The sequence below is a fragment of the Talpa europaea genome (genome assembly GCF_964194135.1).
Source record: "Talpa europaea genome assembly, chromosome: 6".
NCBI classification, from domain to species: domain Eukaryota; kingdom Metazoa; phylum Chordata; class Mammalia; order Eulipotyphla; family Talpidae; genus Talpa; species Talpa europaea.
Window position 1 is genome coordinate 83,179,406 of NC_140072.1, and position 18,077 is coordinate 83,197,482.

An 18,077-nucleotide genomic window follows, 5' to 3' on the forward strand; every position below is an offset into this window, starting at 1 on the left:
GCACTGTTGGTGGGAGTGCAAACTGGTCCAACCACTGTGGAGAGCTGTGTGGAGATTTCTGGACCTACTAAACATAGAGCTTCCATATGATCCAGCAATTCCACTCCTAGGTATTTACCCAAAGGACACAGAAACATCAATTCCAAAGAACACCTGCACCCCTATGTTTATAGCAGCACTGTTTACAATAGCTAAGCTTTGGAAACAACCCAAATGCCCAAAAATAGATGACTGGATCAAGAAGATGTGGTACATATATACCATGGAATATTACTCAGCATTCAAAAAAGATAAACACATGCAATTTGCAGCAACATGGATGGCGCTGGAAGGGATCATGCTCAGCAAAATAAGCCAAAAAGAAAACGAAAAATACCGGATGGTCTCACTCATAGCAGGAATCTAGAAAACTTAAATAAGGGACCAGGAAAATGAATAACTATAAGAAAGTGAAAATCAAAATCAACAAAAAACTATGAACCAGAGACACTTTTAGGGGGGCGGGGGCGGGAGGGGAGGGATTGGGGTCAGAATGGGGGGGCTGCAATTGTATGGGGAATATAACAATAAAATTTATAAAAAAAATAAAAATAAAAAGAGGTTCAGAATCTCTTATTATAAGAGATACGCAAATCAAAACAATGAATTATTCACTTCACAGGTGTGAGAATGGCTATTCTCAAAAGGATAATAGAAACAAGAGTTGGTAAGGACATAGAAATGAGAAAATGCTCCTATACTGTGGTGTGGGTGGCAATATAAATTGGCGCACTTATAGAAGGGAGTGGAGATTCCTCAATAGATTAAGACTAGAGATACCACAAGACTCAGTTACCCCACTTCTGGCTATCCCAGTAGCCAAGAGTTGTTCCCAATAGCAATCTAAGTGCCTAAGGACAGATGCGTGGGTAAAGACATGGTTTATATACAATTTAGAATACCATTCAGGTGTGATAAAGGATGAAATCCTGCCATTTGCAACAATATGATAGATCTAGAGGATATTACACAATAAGTCAGACAGAGAAGGCAAATATCACATGATTTCACTCATGTGTGGTACAAAAAGAAACAAACAAATGAATAAATAAAATAAAACAAAAACAAATATTTAGATGATAAGACCAAACTAGTGATTACTGGAAAAGAAGCTGGGAAGAGATGAGTAAATCATAAAAGGCATCCACTGTATGGTGATAAATGGAAATTAGACTTGTAGTGGTGAACATAATGTAGTATACAAAATTGGGTTAATAGGTAGCACATCTGGAAACTATATAATGTTATAAATCTATGTTACCTTGCTAAACGTTAAAAAGTTTTTTTTTAATTAGGGCCTCCTTGGTGGCCCAAGGGGTTGAGCCATAGCCACTGCAGCATGAGTTCGATCCCCGGCCAGGGAGCTACCCACATGGTGAGAAGAACTCTTCTGACTCGCCTGCTGCTCCCCTCAGCAGTGTATTTCATTCAGTCTGCCTGTTCTGTTCCCCACTCTGTCTCTGGTGAATCCTCTCCCCACCACCCCATCTCTGGCCTGCACCCCAGCTCTTGTATGTATAAATAAATAAATCTTTAAAAAAAGTTTTTTAATTAAATGAATAAAATATATTCAGAGAAAAGAAATAAATTCTGAATATAGATGTCTATTTACCAATTTAATGGTGAGTACAGCAAGTTGTATTTCTATATGCAAGCAGTGAACCAAGTTGATATCCAGATGAATTTTATTGCACCTGCAGCTCTGGGTCAGAACTAGGCTGAAGGCTGGAAGAAAGCCGAAGGTACTAAGAGACTATGGCCCATCCTCCCAGACCACGCAAGCTGTGGGGAGAGAAGACGTATGCACATTGTTGTGACACAGTTAATCATTTTCAAGTTCACTCTCTAGACAATATTTTCAAACCATCCTATATTAAGCACTCACTATGTGATGAGCAACCATTGTTTTACTTGTGCCATGTTATTTAATTCTCAAGACAATTCTATAAAGTGGGTATTACTCATTCAATTCAGAGATGAAAATAATCGAACATCACAAAGTATGGGTAATGCAAAATTCAGTCAGCTAATAAGCCCCAACTCACAAGGAATCAGAAATTAATGGTCGCAGTTATAATTTTTTTAAAGATTTATTTATTTATGCATCCAAGAACTGGGGTACAGGCCAGAGATGCGGGGGGGGTGGGTGGGTGAGAGGATTCACCAGAGACAGAGTGGGGAACAGAACAGGCAGACTAACTGCTGAGGGGAACAGCGGGCGAGTCAGGAGAGGTCTGCTGCACTATGTGGGTAACTCCCTGGCCGGCTGGGGATCGAACTCGTGATGCAGAGGCTGCGGATATCTTCATAGCGCTGTGCTTAACCTCTTGCATCACCAGGGAGACCCACAGTTATAATTTTAGACAAAGTTTTAAAACATAATAGCAAAGCCAAGGATGCAAATAATCCTAAACATGAATTGTCAGTTCCTAGATAATTCAAGATACTTCAAATACATGGTAGTTAGTAACTGACAACCCAAATAGTACTTTTTGCTCAGAGTAATTTCATTACTTAAATCTTTTTAAAACAAGATGACTAGAAAAGCTTTACAAAAAAATTTTAAACAGTAAAAATAAATTTAGATGTAGCAAAGTATGATTGCTGATTGTGATCTCAGCCTAACATTCATCCTCATAAATCACCTAAGGTGGTTTGTGGGTATGCGGTCAACAGTGATAAGATTATAGAATATCAACTAGAAACATAACACAATAGTAGAGTCTGGCAGTCAGATCTTTTAGATTTGATGTATTTACAATAGTTTTAATATTATTGTTGTTATATGAAGATGGGGAGAGTGGGCTGGGACATGATATTTTTTTTTTAAAGATTTATTTACTCATTTATTTATTTATACAAATACTGGGCACAGTCAGAAGGGCGGTAGGGTGAGAGAACCCACCAGAGCCAGAGCGGGGAGCAGAGCAGGCAGAAGGACCGAAGTACACTGCTGAGGGGAGCAGCGGGAGCGGCAGGAGAGGTCTGCGCGCCATGCGGGACGGGACCATCGCGGGTGGCCGGGGATCCAACCGGTGCTGCAGAAGCTGCGGGCAGCTTGGCAGCCCAGCGCTCAACCGCTGCACCGCCAGGGGAGGACCTGGGACATGATACTTTTGTTGCTATCGGGGACATTGGTCTTTCTGTAACTTCCAATGTAGGAAACAAACCATGCAATCCAATTACTTCCATTAAGAAATTGTAATTGCTCAAATTTGAACAAATATGCCTCTCTTTCAATGAAGCTTCTCTGGGTGCCATAAATGGGCATCGCTGAGTTCTTGTGAGCAGCCTTCCCATTTTGAGGGGCTGGAATTAAATAGAGTGATTCACGACTTGAGTCTTACAGGCAATCTTGTTTGACAGAAACCAGAAATGAGAGAAACTGCTGAGCAAAGTCTGAGCTTCCTTTCCAAGAGCTCCCTGCACAAATGCAAACCAAACAAACAGAATGGATACTAAGAGGAAGATGACTCTAGAATTCCATAATCTAGATTTTTCTCTACATTGCAATTTGGTTGGAAATAGTGTGCCTGAAGGCACTACAAAATTTTTGGGAAGAAGTGAAAAAACAGGGGCCTCCCTGGTGGCACAAGGGGTTTAAGTCTCAGCACTGTGGAGCTATCTGCAGCCTCTGCAGCACAAGTTCCATCCCCGGCCAGGGAGAGCCCACATGGTGCAGCAGACCTCTCCTGTCTGCCTGCTGCTCCCCTCAGCAGTGTATTTCGTTAGATCTGCATGTCCTGCTCCCCACTCTGTCTCTGGTGAATCCTCTCACCCCACTCCCATACCTCTGGCCTGCACCCCAGCTCTTGTATGCATAAATAAATCAATCTTTGAAAAAAAGAAGCAAAAAAACAAGCAACTTGAATTTCACACATAATATCAGTCAACAGGACCTGGAGTTTTTAGTCCAGGGGGTTGAGAACCACCAAAAAAGAGCAAAATTCAGTGTGTGTGTGCATGTGTTTTGGGCCAGTGGGATGGGGGGGTGGACTTCCCTGAGGTAGGAACAGGAATTTCATCAGTCTGTCAAGTGGCATAATTTAGTAGGTAAACAAACCTGCTCCAGAGGTAGACAATGGCAAGTTCAAGTACTAAAAAAAAATGTTTAAACCTAAGAAAAAGTAATTGTTGGTTTGAATTTTGGAACAGGAATTATTTGGAAGGACTTGCTATGTATGTATTACCTAGGTGACTCAAAGGGCTAAGAGAATAGACCATCAACTGGGAATCCAAATCAGAAAGTCACATGCCAACTACCAGCTACATGCCTGCGTTGCACACTTTGCTTCACTTTCATCACCTGTTTTCTCATCTGTAAAGTGGGGATAATGAAAGAATGTAGTTCACAGGATTCTTGGGAGGAATAAGTGAGGGAAGGAATTTAACACTTCATATTTCATCTTATTAAATGCTATTATTATCAAAGATCCAGCTTGAATATGTAGACAATCAACCTTGTACTTAATTAAATATGATTTCCCAAGTCTTTAAAAATTACTTTTGGCCTGTTTGTCTTCCCCACTATTCTCTCCATAGTTTTCTGACATTGAAGATTTACCCAGTGTAGGGGCAGGATGGGCACAGGGCAGGTTTCTAGGATCCGAGCAGACAGGCAGGTAAAGGAGGAGTCCTGAAGCCCCTCAGTTGTCGTGGGCTTTCATTGAGCTGTACATGTAGTGTGGCAAACAGGTACAGGCAGGCAGGGGTGCCTGGGGGCCAGGAGGCCGAGAGGCCGAGAGGCTGAGAGGCCGAGAGGCCAAGAGGCCTCCAAGACCCCAGCAAGTCTTCACCTTGGGCTTCTCTGGCCTCTTTCTCTCCTCTCTCTTGCCTCTCTCCTGCTTCTGCTTCTCTCCCTGACTATCTCAATACCCCTTCCATGGCCCACAGAAGTAAACAAGACAGCTTGCAACAATGTAACAACTGAAGGTACCCCATCAGGCAGGGCAATCCTAATGGTCAGAGGGCAGAAAAGCCTGAAAACTATTTACCCTACACCCAGCAAGTCAATAAAGTCACATTTCCTGGAACTGAAACAAGCATGTCCCCTAGTAGATTCCTGCTCACCATTTTCACACATCGCTCTCCAATAGTCCCACTAGAACTTCCCCAAAAATGACCTAACCCCAGAAGGTCAGTTGGTTCTACAGTTTCAAGGAATAAGGAAAAAAAGTGAAAAAGTTTCTATGGTAGCTTCTAGAAAGCAATCTTCTTCATGATTCTCTTTCAGGAACCTAGAACCCAGCACTGATGTTAAGTGTTGGTGAAGGTGAAGGTCAGCAGTTTTGTTTTTTTTTTTTTAAGATTTATTTAATTATACAAGCACTGGGTAGTCAGAAGCGCGGGAGGGTGAGAGAATTCACCAGAGCCAGAGTGGGAACAGAACAGGCAGACTGACGAAATACACTGCTGAGGGGAGCAGCGGGCATGGCAGGAGAGGTCTGCGCGCCATGTGACCCTCACCGGCGGGAGATTGAACCGGTGCTGCAGAGGCTGCGGGCAGCTTCGCAGCCCAGCGCTCAACCGCTGCCCCAAGGTCAGCAGTCTTAAAAAGGAGGGGGGGGGCGGTGAAACAGTCTTCATCAGTGTGGACATTTGTTGGCTCCAATACATCCACCCCTTCCCAGTGTTTGAAAGGCAAGCCAGCTAGGCAAGAAGGGAGTAGAAGATAGCATGATTTCAAAACGTCAGAAAGATTTTCACTGCACTCTGATTACCCTGAGGGGAGGCCCTAATCTACACCCGTGTTTCTCCAACAGAGGTTACAAGAGGAACCGGCAGAAATTTGAGCTGTGGAAACTGGTGGGAACAGGTCCACACCGGCAGCATCATTTTCCTAGCTCCTCCATGAGTCTTACACTTTGGCTGACCTCCAGCACTTTCCTTTCTGCCTAGTCTTTTCTGTAGCCAATGAGTTTCCTTGTTAGAGAAGGAGATTTACCTGGAATATTACAAGCCCCCCTTTCAATCAGGATATTCACCAGGTGTTTCAAAATCACCCTGAAGGACTGTCAGCTAGGTTCCAGGTGATTCTTCCCTCCTCCCTCCCCCTATTACCTGTCTTCTTTCCTTTCCTCCCGCCATCCCTCCCTCAATTCTTCATGGATGGTGGGCACATTTCCTGGAATATGAACCCCCGCCACAGTGGTGGCAATTTGTAGGAATATATAGGTCTATGAACCCACACAGCCCACTGGGGTTCACATAGGAATATGACCCTACACTAGCCCACAGTATTCATATAGGAATTATATATATGAGCATATAATAGCCTAGTGAGGTCATAGCAAAATAATATACATGAACCCACACAGGCCCAGAAGGGTCCATATGGGACAAGAATCCACACAGGCCCTGGGGTTTTCATATAGGAATATGAACATACATTAACCCAGTGGGGTTTGTATAGGAATTATATATATGAACCCACATAATCCCACAGTCACAGTGGTAGAGCTTCACAGTCTCATGAATCCCCAGGCATGGTAGTGTAGGTTCATAGGAACAACCTGTTGCTTTATTTTTAAACAACCTGAACATTTTCCTATATTAATATATACTCTCCTATAATATCTAATGATTGTGTAAGATGTATGATTTATCCAGTTCAATTTTCAATTTTCCTAAAATTGAAAAAAATTCAGAGAAGCAGATGTTCCTAATTTTTTAATAATCTCTTTCATAGTTGGAATTGCAGTGGCAAAAGGGAATGTTTTCAACAAATAACAAAGATTTTTAATAAATAATGCCAGATTTTCCTCTGGAATGATGAATTTTTACATCTGCCACTATATTTTTGCTCGTTTCCCTGCACTCTTGCCAATATTGGCCATTATAATTTTTAATCTTTACCAATTTAATCAGGAGGTAAAGTATTTTACCCTTGCTTTAATTTGAAATTATTTGTATTATAGTAAGAATGGACACTGTGCCTAGTCATGTCCTTTGTCAGTCTAATTATGCTAAAAATGATTGTTTAAAAAGCTATTTATCTTTTTTAAAATTGTGTTTGATTTTGGCATCATCCTTAAAAAGTATTTACTCACACTCAACATTATCTAAGTATTGTTTTTTACCTTCAAATATTTGTATTGCTTCCATTCTGCATTGAAATTATCAATTAAGGGGCCTCCCTGGTGGCACAAGGGGTTAAGATGCAGCACTATGAAGCTATCTGCAGCCACTGCAGCAGGAGTTCGATCCCTGGCTGGCCAGGGAGCTACCCACATGGCGCAGCAGACCTCTCCTGTTTCGCCCACTGCTCCCCTCAGCAGTGTATTTCAGTCAGTCTGCCTGTTCCGTTTCTCACTCTGTCTCTGGTGAATCTTCACCCCGTGCACCTCTGGTCTGTACCCTAGTTCCTGTACGTATAAATAAATAAATCTTTAAAAAAAAAAAAGAAGAAGTTATCAATTAATGTGACATTCTTCTTGGAATAAAATGTAAGAGACTTATGTACTCTAACTAAATATTCAGTCAACTGGCAAATGTTTTCAGTTCTTCTTTCACAGCAGTTGCTGTATCTAGTTCTCTCTGCATAATTTGAAAACTTTAGTAAAGACATTGTTCTACTCTCTAAATTAGCCTTTTTGCTCAGAAATTCAGGGCAATTAGAAATGTGAAGTCCCCCTATGCCCTTGTAATTAAGAAGTAAATACATTTTCAGTTATTTCACCAATGATAGTATGATAGTTCACAATGTGTAAACTAAATTATTGTTTGCTATCTAAAATGTCACTGCTAGTGTTTAGGGCTCTTCTCAGATCTATATGCCATTTCTTCCTCCATCTTGCAGAAGCCCCATTGTCCAGGCACCTCTCTACTACCTGTTAGACTTCTTTCCGTGCAAACTATGTGGCTACAACAACTTCCCTCACACACCATATTGGTTCCATTCATCTAACTGCTGTGAAAGTCATATTTTTCTCCAGAAGGCATTAACAGATTGCTTTGATGAGAGCCCAAGGATTTCTCTGCCTTCAGGTCATTCTTCATGTACTTCTATAATATTTACCATGGCACCTTCACCAAAGATCAACTACCTCCAACATGCAGGGAAACTACCATTGATTTTTGTTACTACACATTATTGTTTAGAAGAGTTTTAGATGAACTGAAAAGTTGAGAAGATAAACCATAGAATTACCATACAGGATTTGTTTTCTAAGTGGGCATTTCTTTTACTTTAAGGCATCTGTAAGGTTTTCACTTGTGTAATAGACATTTCAGGGAGGCCGCCTTTTAAAATATTACCTCCTACAAAATTATGAAATTTTTTAAATGCCACATTTTTATTAAAAAAGAAGCTCTGAAAGATTTTTGATGATGACAATGACAATTGTGATGACTACCATATTTCCATTCTTGAAAACACTCCTAAGGAAATGATGCAAAACGTTTATTTACTGATTATTTAAATTATTTTCCCCCCACAATTCTATTATTCCTTTGATAGCAAGACAATCAGTTGACCATATTTAGCCACTTTCCTTTTCTGTTTATCTATTTTTATATATTACATTTAAAACATCTTGATGAAACATGGTGAAACTGCATGTATATTATCAATTACCATAGTGGCATAATATTTTTCTAAGTAATTCTGTCTTTTTAACATACACTGATATTTTATTTGAAGAACAAATGATTTGTGAATATCTTTTGCACAGATACATTTCTTTATATGTCTGCAGTGATGCTTAAATGTGACCTCGATTTTGAAAGCAATTCATAGAGTGTTTGGACAACATAAATTGTTTAATCAAAGGGACATAATTTGAAAATTCTGCAATATATGTTTAATTTTACATCAGAATATTTAATTTTTTGTATTTTGTTAGGTTTTTTCTAGAGGCTTAATTTTCTCTTCTGGGTCATAGTTTACACAAAAAATGTACATAAGAGTATGCTTCCCTAGTCTCATCATTTTTCTGGGTTAGTTTAAAAAACAAGTACTTTTAATAGTGACCAGAAAAACAGCACGAAAAAGAAGTAACTCTTTTCCTTTGATGAATTTTTGTTTGTTGTTGTTATAGTAGAAGTGTGATTGGTTAAAAAAGAAAGCTCCACTGGCATGGTGCATTCATAAGCAGCTAATGTATTTGAAAATACTCCAGAATAAGATGTAATAAGCTGTTTTGCAACTCCAAAGTTTTGGGTGCACATTTTTTCTTTTGAGTGGGAGATACTTCTCTCTCTTCCCAGGCTCAGGCAGGAAATTGCAATTCTCATTTAATCTGTTACTCTGGAATGGAATAAACTCCAGTTTATTCCATAAACTGGAATATGTTCATCTTCAAGGGTAAAAGGCAATGGCGCCTTGAGATCTGCCTGATCTCAGGGTGCATCGATGTTACCTTTAAAGTACCTTAGTCTATAATTATAATAAAGTAAAAATCAAAATCAACAAGCAACTATAAACCAGAGACACACTATGGAAGAAGGGGGAAGAAAAGGGAAAAAGGTTTAGGGTCAAAATAAGGGAGGTGGAAATTGTATGGGGAATATAACCAAGATGAAAATGCACACATTGTGCAAAAATGAAAAATGATGTAAAAAATATATAAAATAAAAAAATACCTTAGTCTAATACATTGCAATAACATCTTTAAGGACTCATCACCCAAAGCAAAGAAAGTCAAGGAAAAGATAAACACCTGGGATTACATCAAACTGAAAAGCTTCTGTACAGCAAAGGAGACATCAGCCAAAACAGAGAGACACTCCACTGATTGGGAAAAAATCTTTGCACTCCAGTCAACTGATAAGGGACTGATCACAAAGATGTACAAAGAACTCACATGACTCAACAAAAACAAAATAAACAATCCAGTCAAGAAATGGGCAGAAGAACTTAAAACGTAAAAGACATTTTTCCAAAGAGGAAATGCAAATGGCTAACAGGTATATGAAAAAAAATGTTCAACATCCCTTATAATCAGGGAAATGCAAATCAAAACTACATTGAGATACCACCTTATACCACTAAGAATGGCACATATCAAAAAAACAAGCAACAACAAATGTTGGCGAGGATGTGGTGAAAAAGGAACTCTCCTACATTGCTGGTGGGAGAGCAAACTGGTCCAACCACTGTGGAAAGCTGTCTGGAGGTTCCTCAGACTACTAAATATGGAGTTATCATATGACTCGGCAATTCCACTACTAGGAATCTACCCAAAGGACACAAAAACATCGATTCAAAAGAACACCTGTACCTCTATGTTTATTGCAGCACTATTTATAATAGGTAAAACCTGGAAACGACCCAAATGCCCAAAAATAGACAACTGATCAAGAAGATGTGGCATATATACACAATGGAATATTATTCAGCAATCAAAAAACATAAAATCATGCTATTCGCAGCAACATGGATAGAGCGAGAAGGAATTATGCTCAATGAAATGAGCCAGAAGGAAAAAAAATATCAGATGGTTTCACTTATAGCAGGAATATAGGGGAAACAAATAAGACATCAGTGTAAAAAATAATAACAGTACAAAACACAACAAAGCAAAAAACAGATAATTGTAAATCAGAGACATCCTGCAGGGGAGGAGGAGGGAGAGGGATCAGAGGGAGGAGGGACGGGCACAGGGGACTGAGGTGATGGTGCACGGGTGCATTGGTGAAGGAAACTCTAAGGAGACTATAACTGAGGGGGTGGGGAAGTAAATATTGTTTAAAAATGAACAATGAAGTAAAAAAATAAAAATAAAGTACCTTAGTCTAAAATAAACACATATCTTATGCTAAATGTTCATAATTATCTAAGATGAACACAAGACACCAAGATATTTCACTACATGAAGTCAGCTACTTCAAACAATATCCCAGGCATCCACTCACTAGTCACGTGGAGGTGGGAATTATGGAGAAAGAGTTTACCACATCATTATCTAGACTTCTCCCCTGTACAAAATCATTAATGACTCCTATTGCCTTGGATAAGACCCAAATAAGCCCCAGGGTTGCTGGTGCCATGTACTTGTAGTTATACTCCCTATATTCTTTGAAGAATTTTAGTGTCTGATGCTGGCAGCTTGCTTCAGTTACTTCTTCTCTGTAATTATGCCCTGTCTATACCACTAGACAGAACTTTCTTCCATGGCCTGAATCTAATCACAAACTTCCACCACCTTCCCAATAATTTTAGGCAAGACAAGTTCCAGTCCTCTCCAATATTCTCCAAAATACTATTTTCTTAGCCAAATACACTATAACCATATGATCAATGAGTTGAATAAGGATTATGTTACAAAACATCAGCATCTGATAGACAAATGTGCGGATTTGAACTTTCAGTGTCACTCGTGGTTTTCTTAAAGGAGGACAGGAAACCCATCTCCTTCTCTTACCGGTATCTGATTTGTCAATCTTTCATGAACTGTGATAGAACTAAAAAAATGGATGTGAAGTCAGAGTCAGTCTTGGGGCCACCCAGCTCTCTTAGGAAACGCAATACAGCTATGGTAATTAAATCAAGAAGACGGAATACTGACATCACTATTTTGCCAGACATACTCCAGACACTGCACAGAAACAGTTTTCCAGACTGCTGGAACGGATATCATGCAAACAGCTGTGTCTTTATGATGTGAAAATACTTGTGTGAAAATTGCCTAACAATTAACATTGGGTCAGAGATAGCTTTAACAGTCATTAATGTTACACATCTCACTGAAGAGGGTACCCTCTCAGAGTTGACTGCACATCTAATAGCAATATTTATTGGAGATAGTGATCATATTAATTACAATTATAAAAATAATGCCTCCCCCTTATACTTCCCTTTACAAGTCACAAAGGGCTTTTTGCATTAGTTCATGTTATCTTCACAACACTTTGAGACAAGTATTCTTGACTCTACTTTATCACAATAAAAAAAGGAGGTTAGAGAACTTTCTTGACAGGAACTGGATTTACATAGGTATATGCATTAGTCAAAACTCAGCAATAGTACACTTAAGAGTTATGTATTTACAAGCCCTTGAAATATGACAGCAGAATTAAGGATACTGAAGCGGGTAGGGACCGAGGGGGTTGGAGCAAACAGGGAGAGGGGAACCAATGGCCTGGGATGAAGGACTTTGGGCATTTTGATGGTAGTAACATACATCTAGGAGGTGTGAACCTATTCCCCTAAATCATATACAGTGTTGTAAACCAATGTTACCTCAGTAAACAAGTGAAATATCTATGTATTTTATTTATGTGTATTTTCTATCAAAAGAAAAAATTGCAAACAAATATGCAACTCTAGTTAATAATATACATGCTTAAGGAGTTAGGGGGAAGTATATTGATCCCGCATATTGCTTTGAAATTTATCAAAAAATAAGCTGAATGAATGGATGGAGGGATGGATGCATGAGTTGATATGTGATAAACTATAGTTAAGTTAATGGTAAAGATTAGGTGATGGGGTGTTCACTATAATCTTTCAGCTTTGTCTTTTGTTTGAAAATTTTTACACGACAATGTTTTTGGGGAAAAATGGAAGCTTCAATAGATTACAGGTACTTCAAGCTACAGTCTGAAGCTGGGTTGAGACCCAAATTCAGTTCATCTGATCTCAGTCCCCATGCCTACAAGAAAAGTTTAAGAAAAGTATTATTGTTTATTATTTAGAGGAAGGCAGAAGAATGTAGTAAAGACTGAATTGCTGTTCCTGGAAGCTAGGCTATGGACTACCAGAGTGGGATGATATTTATGTGAGGGTACTGGCTTTGGGTTCCGCATCACTTCAGGGAGTGAATCGGCCAAGTCCCTTCCGGGTAGTTGACGTTTATAATAAGGCTGTCTCACCCTGGCATGTTGCACCTTCTTAAGGAAAGCACTTTGGGTCCCCTCTCCCTCTTTGCTCTGATCCCCTGGGTCCCTACCCCCTCTGGTAGCCTTAATTCTGCTGTCATATTTCAAGGGCTTGTAAATACATAGCTCTTATGTGTACTATTGCTGAGTTTTGACTAACGCATACACCTATGTAAACCCAGTTCCTGTCAAGAAAGTTCTCTAGTTGAACCTCCCTTTTTTTATCCAGCACTTTCAGAACTTAAAGCACATCTTTACATATTCTAAAAGGTGACACACTTTTGTCCTATTAAATTATCTAAATGTCTGGACGTCCCTAGTGGCACAGGGGTTAAAGTCTCAGCTCTATCAGGTTATCACCAGCCACTGCAGCCTGAGTTCAATCTCCAGGGGAGCAACCCACATGGTGCAGCAGACCTCTCCTGTCTCACCTGCTGCTCCCCTCAGCAGTGTATTTCCATCAATCCACCTGTTTTGCTCCCCACTCTGTCTTTGGTGAATCCTCTCACCCTCCACACCCCTGGCCTACACCCTGGTTCTTGTATGTTCTTGTATATATAAGTAAATAAAAATATTTTATATAAATATTACACACATATATATTTATCCAAATGTCACCTGAAGTTCGATTAGGAGAATAAAACTCCAGGTTTACAATATCATCTCTTTGCAAAACTACTCAGTAAAAATAGTATCAAAGAGGGTTTTTTGTTTTGTTTTTTAACTTTGCTTGTTTTTGTTTGGTAAAATGAACTAGACGTCTAAACAAACAAACTCTTTTCCTCGCATGACACAAAATTATCTCTTAAACCTATTCCTTGTCAGAAATTAGGGCAATGGCAGCACCCCCCATGGTAACAATCATCAGCCTATATAATAATCGCATGCTCACCACCTATCTCCCTCAACAGCCTGGAAACTACAAGAGGGCTGGGGCTCTAGAAGGTAACCCACAGCCACAACACAGAGCCTATTTTTCAGGGGCCTAGGGTGTTAAGCTCTGGGTTCTGTGGGTACATGATGGCAATGCCTGAAGGGGGAGATCCTACCCTTCTATTATGGAAACAACTATGTCAGGCAATATTAACTCAATAAAAATATTTTTAAAAAATGAGTTAAGAGTGATCTTGTTAACTAATTTAGAAAACTGCAACTTTATATACATACTTTACATACACCTAATGTCAAATACTTCTATTATCATGTATTTTCTTCAGTTTCACATCTTATATGTTATATGTTATGTTATACAGCTCCTAAAAAAGTAACAAAACTGCATATAGAGGTAACAAGTTTTCTGTGGATTTCCTCTGTCTCTTTTTTTTTTAAATAGAAGCAACATTTGGTTTACAACACTGTATGATTTAGGGTATAGATTCACAGCTCTTCAGATGTAGGTCACCACACCACACCCACCAGCAAGGCACACACAGTCCTCACCATAGTCCTTTGGGCCCTGTCACCCACCCCCCACCACTCACCTCCTTCACCCTCCCACTGTGGTTTTCTTGATTTTACAGTCAGATTTTTAGGGTTTGCTTTGGTTTAGTTTTGCCCTCATGCTTGATTTGTTTCCCTATATTCTACATATGCATGAAAACACCTGGTATTTGTTTTTCTCCTTCTGACTTATTTCCCTTAACATAACCCCTCCTGTTCCAACCATGTTTCCACAAATGGCATGAGTTTATCTTGTTGATCTCTGAGCAGTATCCCATTGTGTATATGTGCCACAACTTCTTGATCCGTGGTTTACAATGAAGAGGACAGCAAACAAGCAGACCAGATCCTTCTGCTTGTGCGTTTGCTCCCCTACAGACAAATCCATGAAGGAAGCCAAATTATTAATAGGAAATTGTTTGATAAATGAAATTCAGCAAAGGGAGTAGGTTGAATGATATCGTTATTTTGTTGTTGTTGTTCAGTGATATTAATGACTGTTGCCATCCAGCTATCCACTAAATATCTAGTCCCCAGATTTACAGGGAAACTTCGGCCAAAGTGTGTTTATATGATTTTTTTTTTCTCTGAGCTCATAATTGACATGCCTCTTTTTAATTTTTTTTCACTTTTTAAAATTCTGAAATTATATACTGCTTAACAAGGCATTTTTATATTAGGAAGGAAAATAAAAGCTTAGTTCATACATATCGTTGAAATCGTTGAAATCATAACAAACTAAAATTTTTTTTTTTTAATATTCTAGGGCCTCTATGGTGGTGCAAGGGGTTAAGTCTCAGCAGTATGAAGCTATCACCAGCCACTGCAACAGGAGTTCAATCCCCAGCCAGGAAACTATCCACATGGCACAGTAGACCTCTCCCATCTCGCCCACTGCTCCCCTCAGCAGTGTATTTCAGTCAGTCTGCCTGTTCTGTTCCCGACTCCATCTCTGGCGAATCCTCTCACCCCCTGCACCTCTGGTCTGTACCCTAGTTTTTGTATGCATAAATAAATGCATCTTTAAAAAAACAAATAAATGAAACAAAAAAAAAATGTTCTAACAGCACGTTAGAACATCCAAGTGTCCTCAGATCCAAATACACACACGCAGGAGGCAGAATTCCTCTAACCCACTCAATCTTGAATGAGACACGAAATTAATGTTACTTCAATAACTCGCCATCCCCACATTTGTGGCACACCATGTCCTCCCGTGTCCTGCTTTCAGGGATCTGTGACTCGATGTACTCATCATATTGGGCTCAGTGTCTTCCAGTCCTTTCTTCCCCTATGCCCAGGTCTTTTGATTATCTGACTTCCCAATGAACCTGCTCACTGTGTCATACCCATTGAACTTCTGCCCTGTCTTCATTTCTTGTGCCAATCCGTCCTTAGTAGATCTTTTGCAGCTGCTGAACTTCATTTCCGTATCACATGACCTCTGGTTGCCAGCCCGTATATTCTGCTATGTCTACCTATAATTATAGAATTTTATAGAAGTGTATTGATGGTAATATTTTTATTGACCATCTTTACTACATTAATAAAGTAGTAAAATTTATATTTAATCATATAATAAACATTTTCAACTATTAAAGGAATAGTTTTTATTTGTTTTAAAGCCTTAGAATTTCTACTACAATTTTTCACAGGCTTATCACTTATAATAAATGCTAAGCATATTAACAGGATATTTTTGAAATATGGTCTTTCCTGAAACTGAGCTTTTAATTCTAATTACTTAATTAATCTAACAAATTAATTTTGAAACCTAGTGAATAAAATTGCTGGTATCACATAAGATCAAAGAAGTAGAGAATTACTTTACAAGGACCTAAAATTATAGAACAATAAAGCTTTGTCTCTTTGCTTCATCAATAATCTTACTACAGTGACAAAAATAAAAACAATGTATGACAGCCAATATGAAAAATACTAAATGTTGTCCATGTGTATTTATGTGACATGCTTAAAAGGATTACTGTCAAATAACCAAAGATATCCATCACATTGTTTATATTTTTAAATAAACTGTATATTTTGAAAATCTTAAATGAAAGTAAGAATACCCCAGTCTGCCAATGCCAGTCTATGTGGAGTGGATCATTTGTCTGACATTTTTGTGATTCAAAGAAAGTAAGAGTTGAGTTTCAGCAGGAATTTGGAAAGAAAATCCTTTGTCTAATTAGAATGTAGCAACTTTGACCAGTCTTTCTGATGCACACATTTTTTCCTTTGGATATGCAAATATTAAAATTACTTTCAGATTTTAATCTAGCATACATATGTCTCTAAAGTTGACATATTTAATGGGTCTGTTGCTTATTAGTTTAAACTTTTGAATAGTGATCTTATTTCTCTATGTCCAACTTTATGGTGGGAGCTTGGAGAACAACTTTATCATTATTCCTGTGTTTATTGCCTGTACATTTGTACTGGAATTTTTTTCCCTACAGATTCACTTTCCACATTTTTTCATGGACTTTTACATCAGGAAATTGAACGGAATGAACAACAGTGGGTCCCACAATTCCTGACTTCCATTTGGGTTTGACTCATGGGAAGCAAGCCCAGGAGATCTAAGACGAGGGAGAAGAGCAGAGTTGCATATTTCCTTGACTCCTTGCCTTCAGGGTCATCCCAGGCAGCTGCCTTCCCCAGTTCTGGGAGACTGCTGTCTCCTGGCTCTTTTGGTCTCCAGGTTTGTAACTTCTCCCTCCTTGTGCTCCCTTCAAGTTTGGGTGTGAAAGGCTCATGATGTTACTAGCCCCTGGTACCTTTAATGAACTATTGCCTCATTATCTTTTTGTATATAGTCCTTTACCTCTCCTCTAGTTATCCAATTTGAATGTCTCATCCAGTGCTTCCTGGAACCATTTATCTTCATGCATCATGCAAGCTTTATTTTCACCCAGTCTCTTCTTAGTTAATGAAAGTAGGATTCCATTATGAGACCAGACAGACACTGTGGGATCTACAAGAATGAATTAATGCCTCATTTTTTAAGTTTAGAAATTTAGAGAGAAATGTCAATTGCCTAAAGACAATCAATTACCTTCTTCATCCAAACTGTAATTAAACTTTGAATAATCCTCTCCTTTGACATATAAAATCATATCTTTTTAACAGAAGTCTTAGATTGAGTGCTTCTGGTGTGTAAAAGTAAAGGTTCCCCAATTAAGACTCTAAAACTTTAAAATAGATAGGGAGAGGAGCCTGAATTTTTTTTTGTTATCCATTTTTGGATTACTGTTCTTATAATAGTAATATTAATAATAATAGGAACAATTATTGAATGCTTATTACATTCCAGGGACTGTTTCAAAATATTAATTCATTAAACAACCTCAACAAATCTATGAGGCAAGGATTGTTATCATTTTTTACAAATGCAGAAATAAAATATAGAGGATTAAATAATTCACCCAAAGTAGTGCTTCTTATGTCACTACTTTCAATGAGGTTAAAATGTAATAAAAATGATTCTTGCCCAGAAATATCAAAACAAATTAAAAACTACTTTCTTGTAGCTGATTTCTATCTGTTCATATACCTGGATGAAATAATCATTGAGTTTTGTGATTTTCCTAACTTGGAAATTTATTCTAAATCAAAAATGTGTTACTCTAAGATCTTCAGCAGAAGATGTTCACATTTCTTTTTTTTTTTTTAAAGATTGATTTATTTATTGTATACAAGAACTGGGGTACAGGTCAAAAGCGCGGGAGAGTGAGAGAATTCACTAGAGCCAGAGTGGGGAGCAGAACAGGCAGATG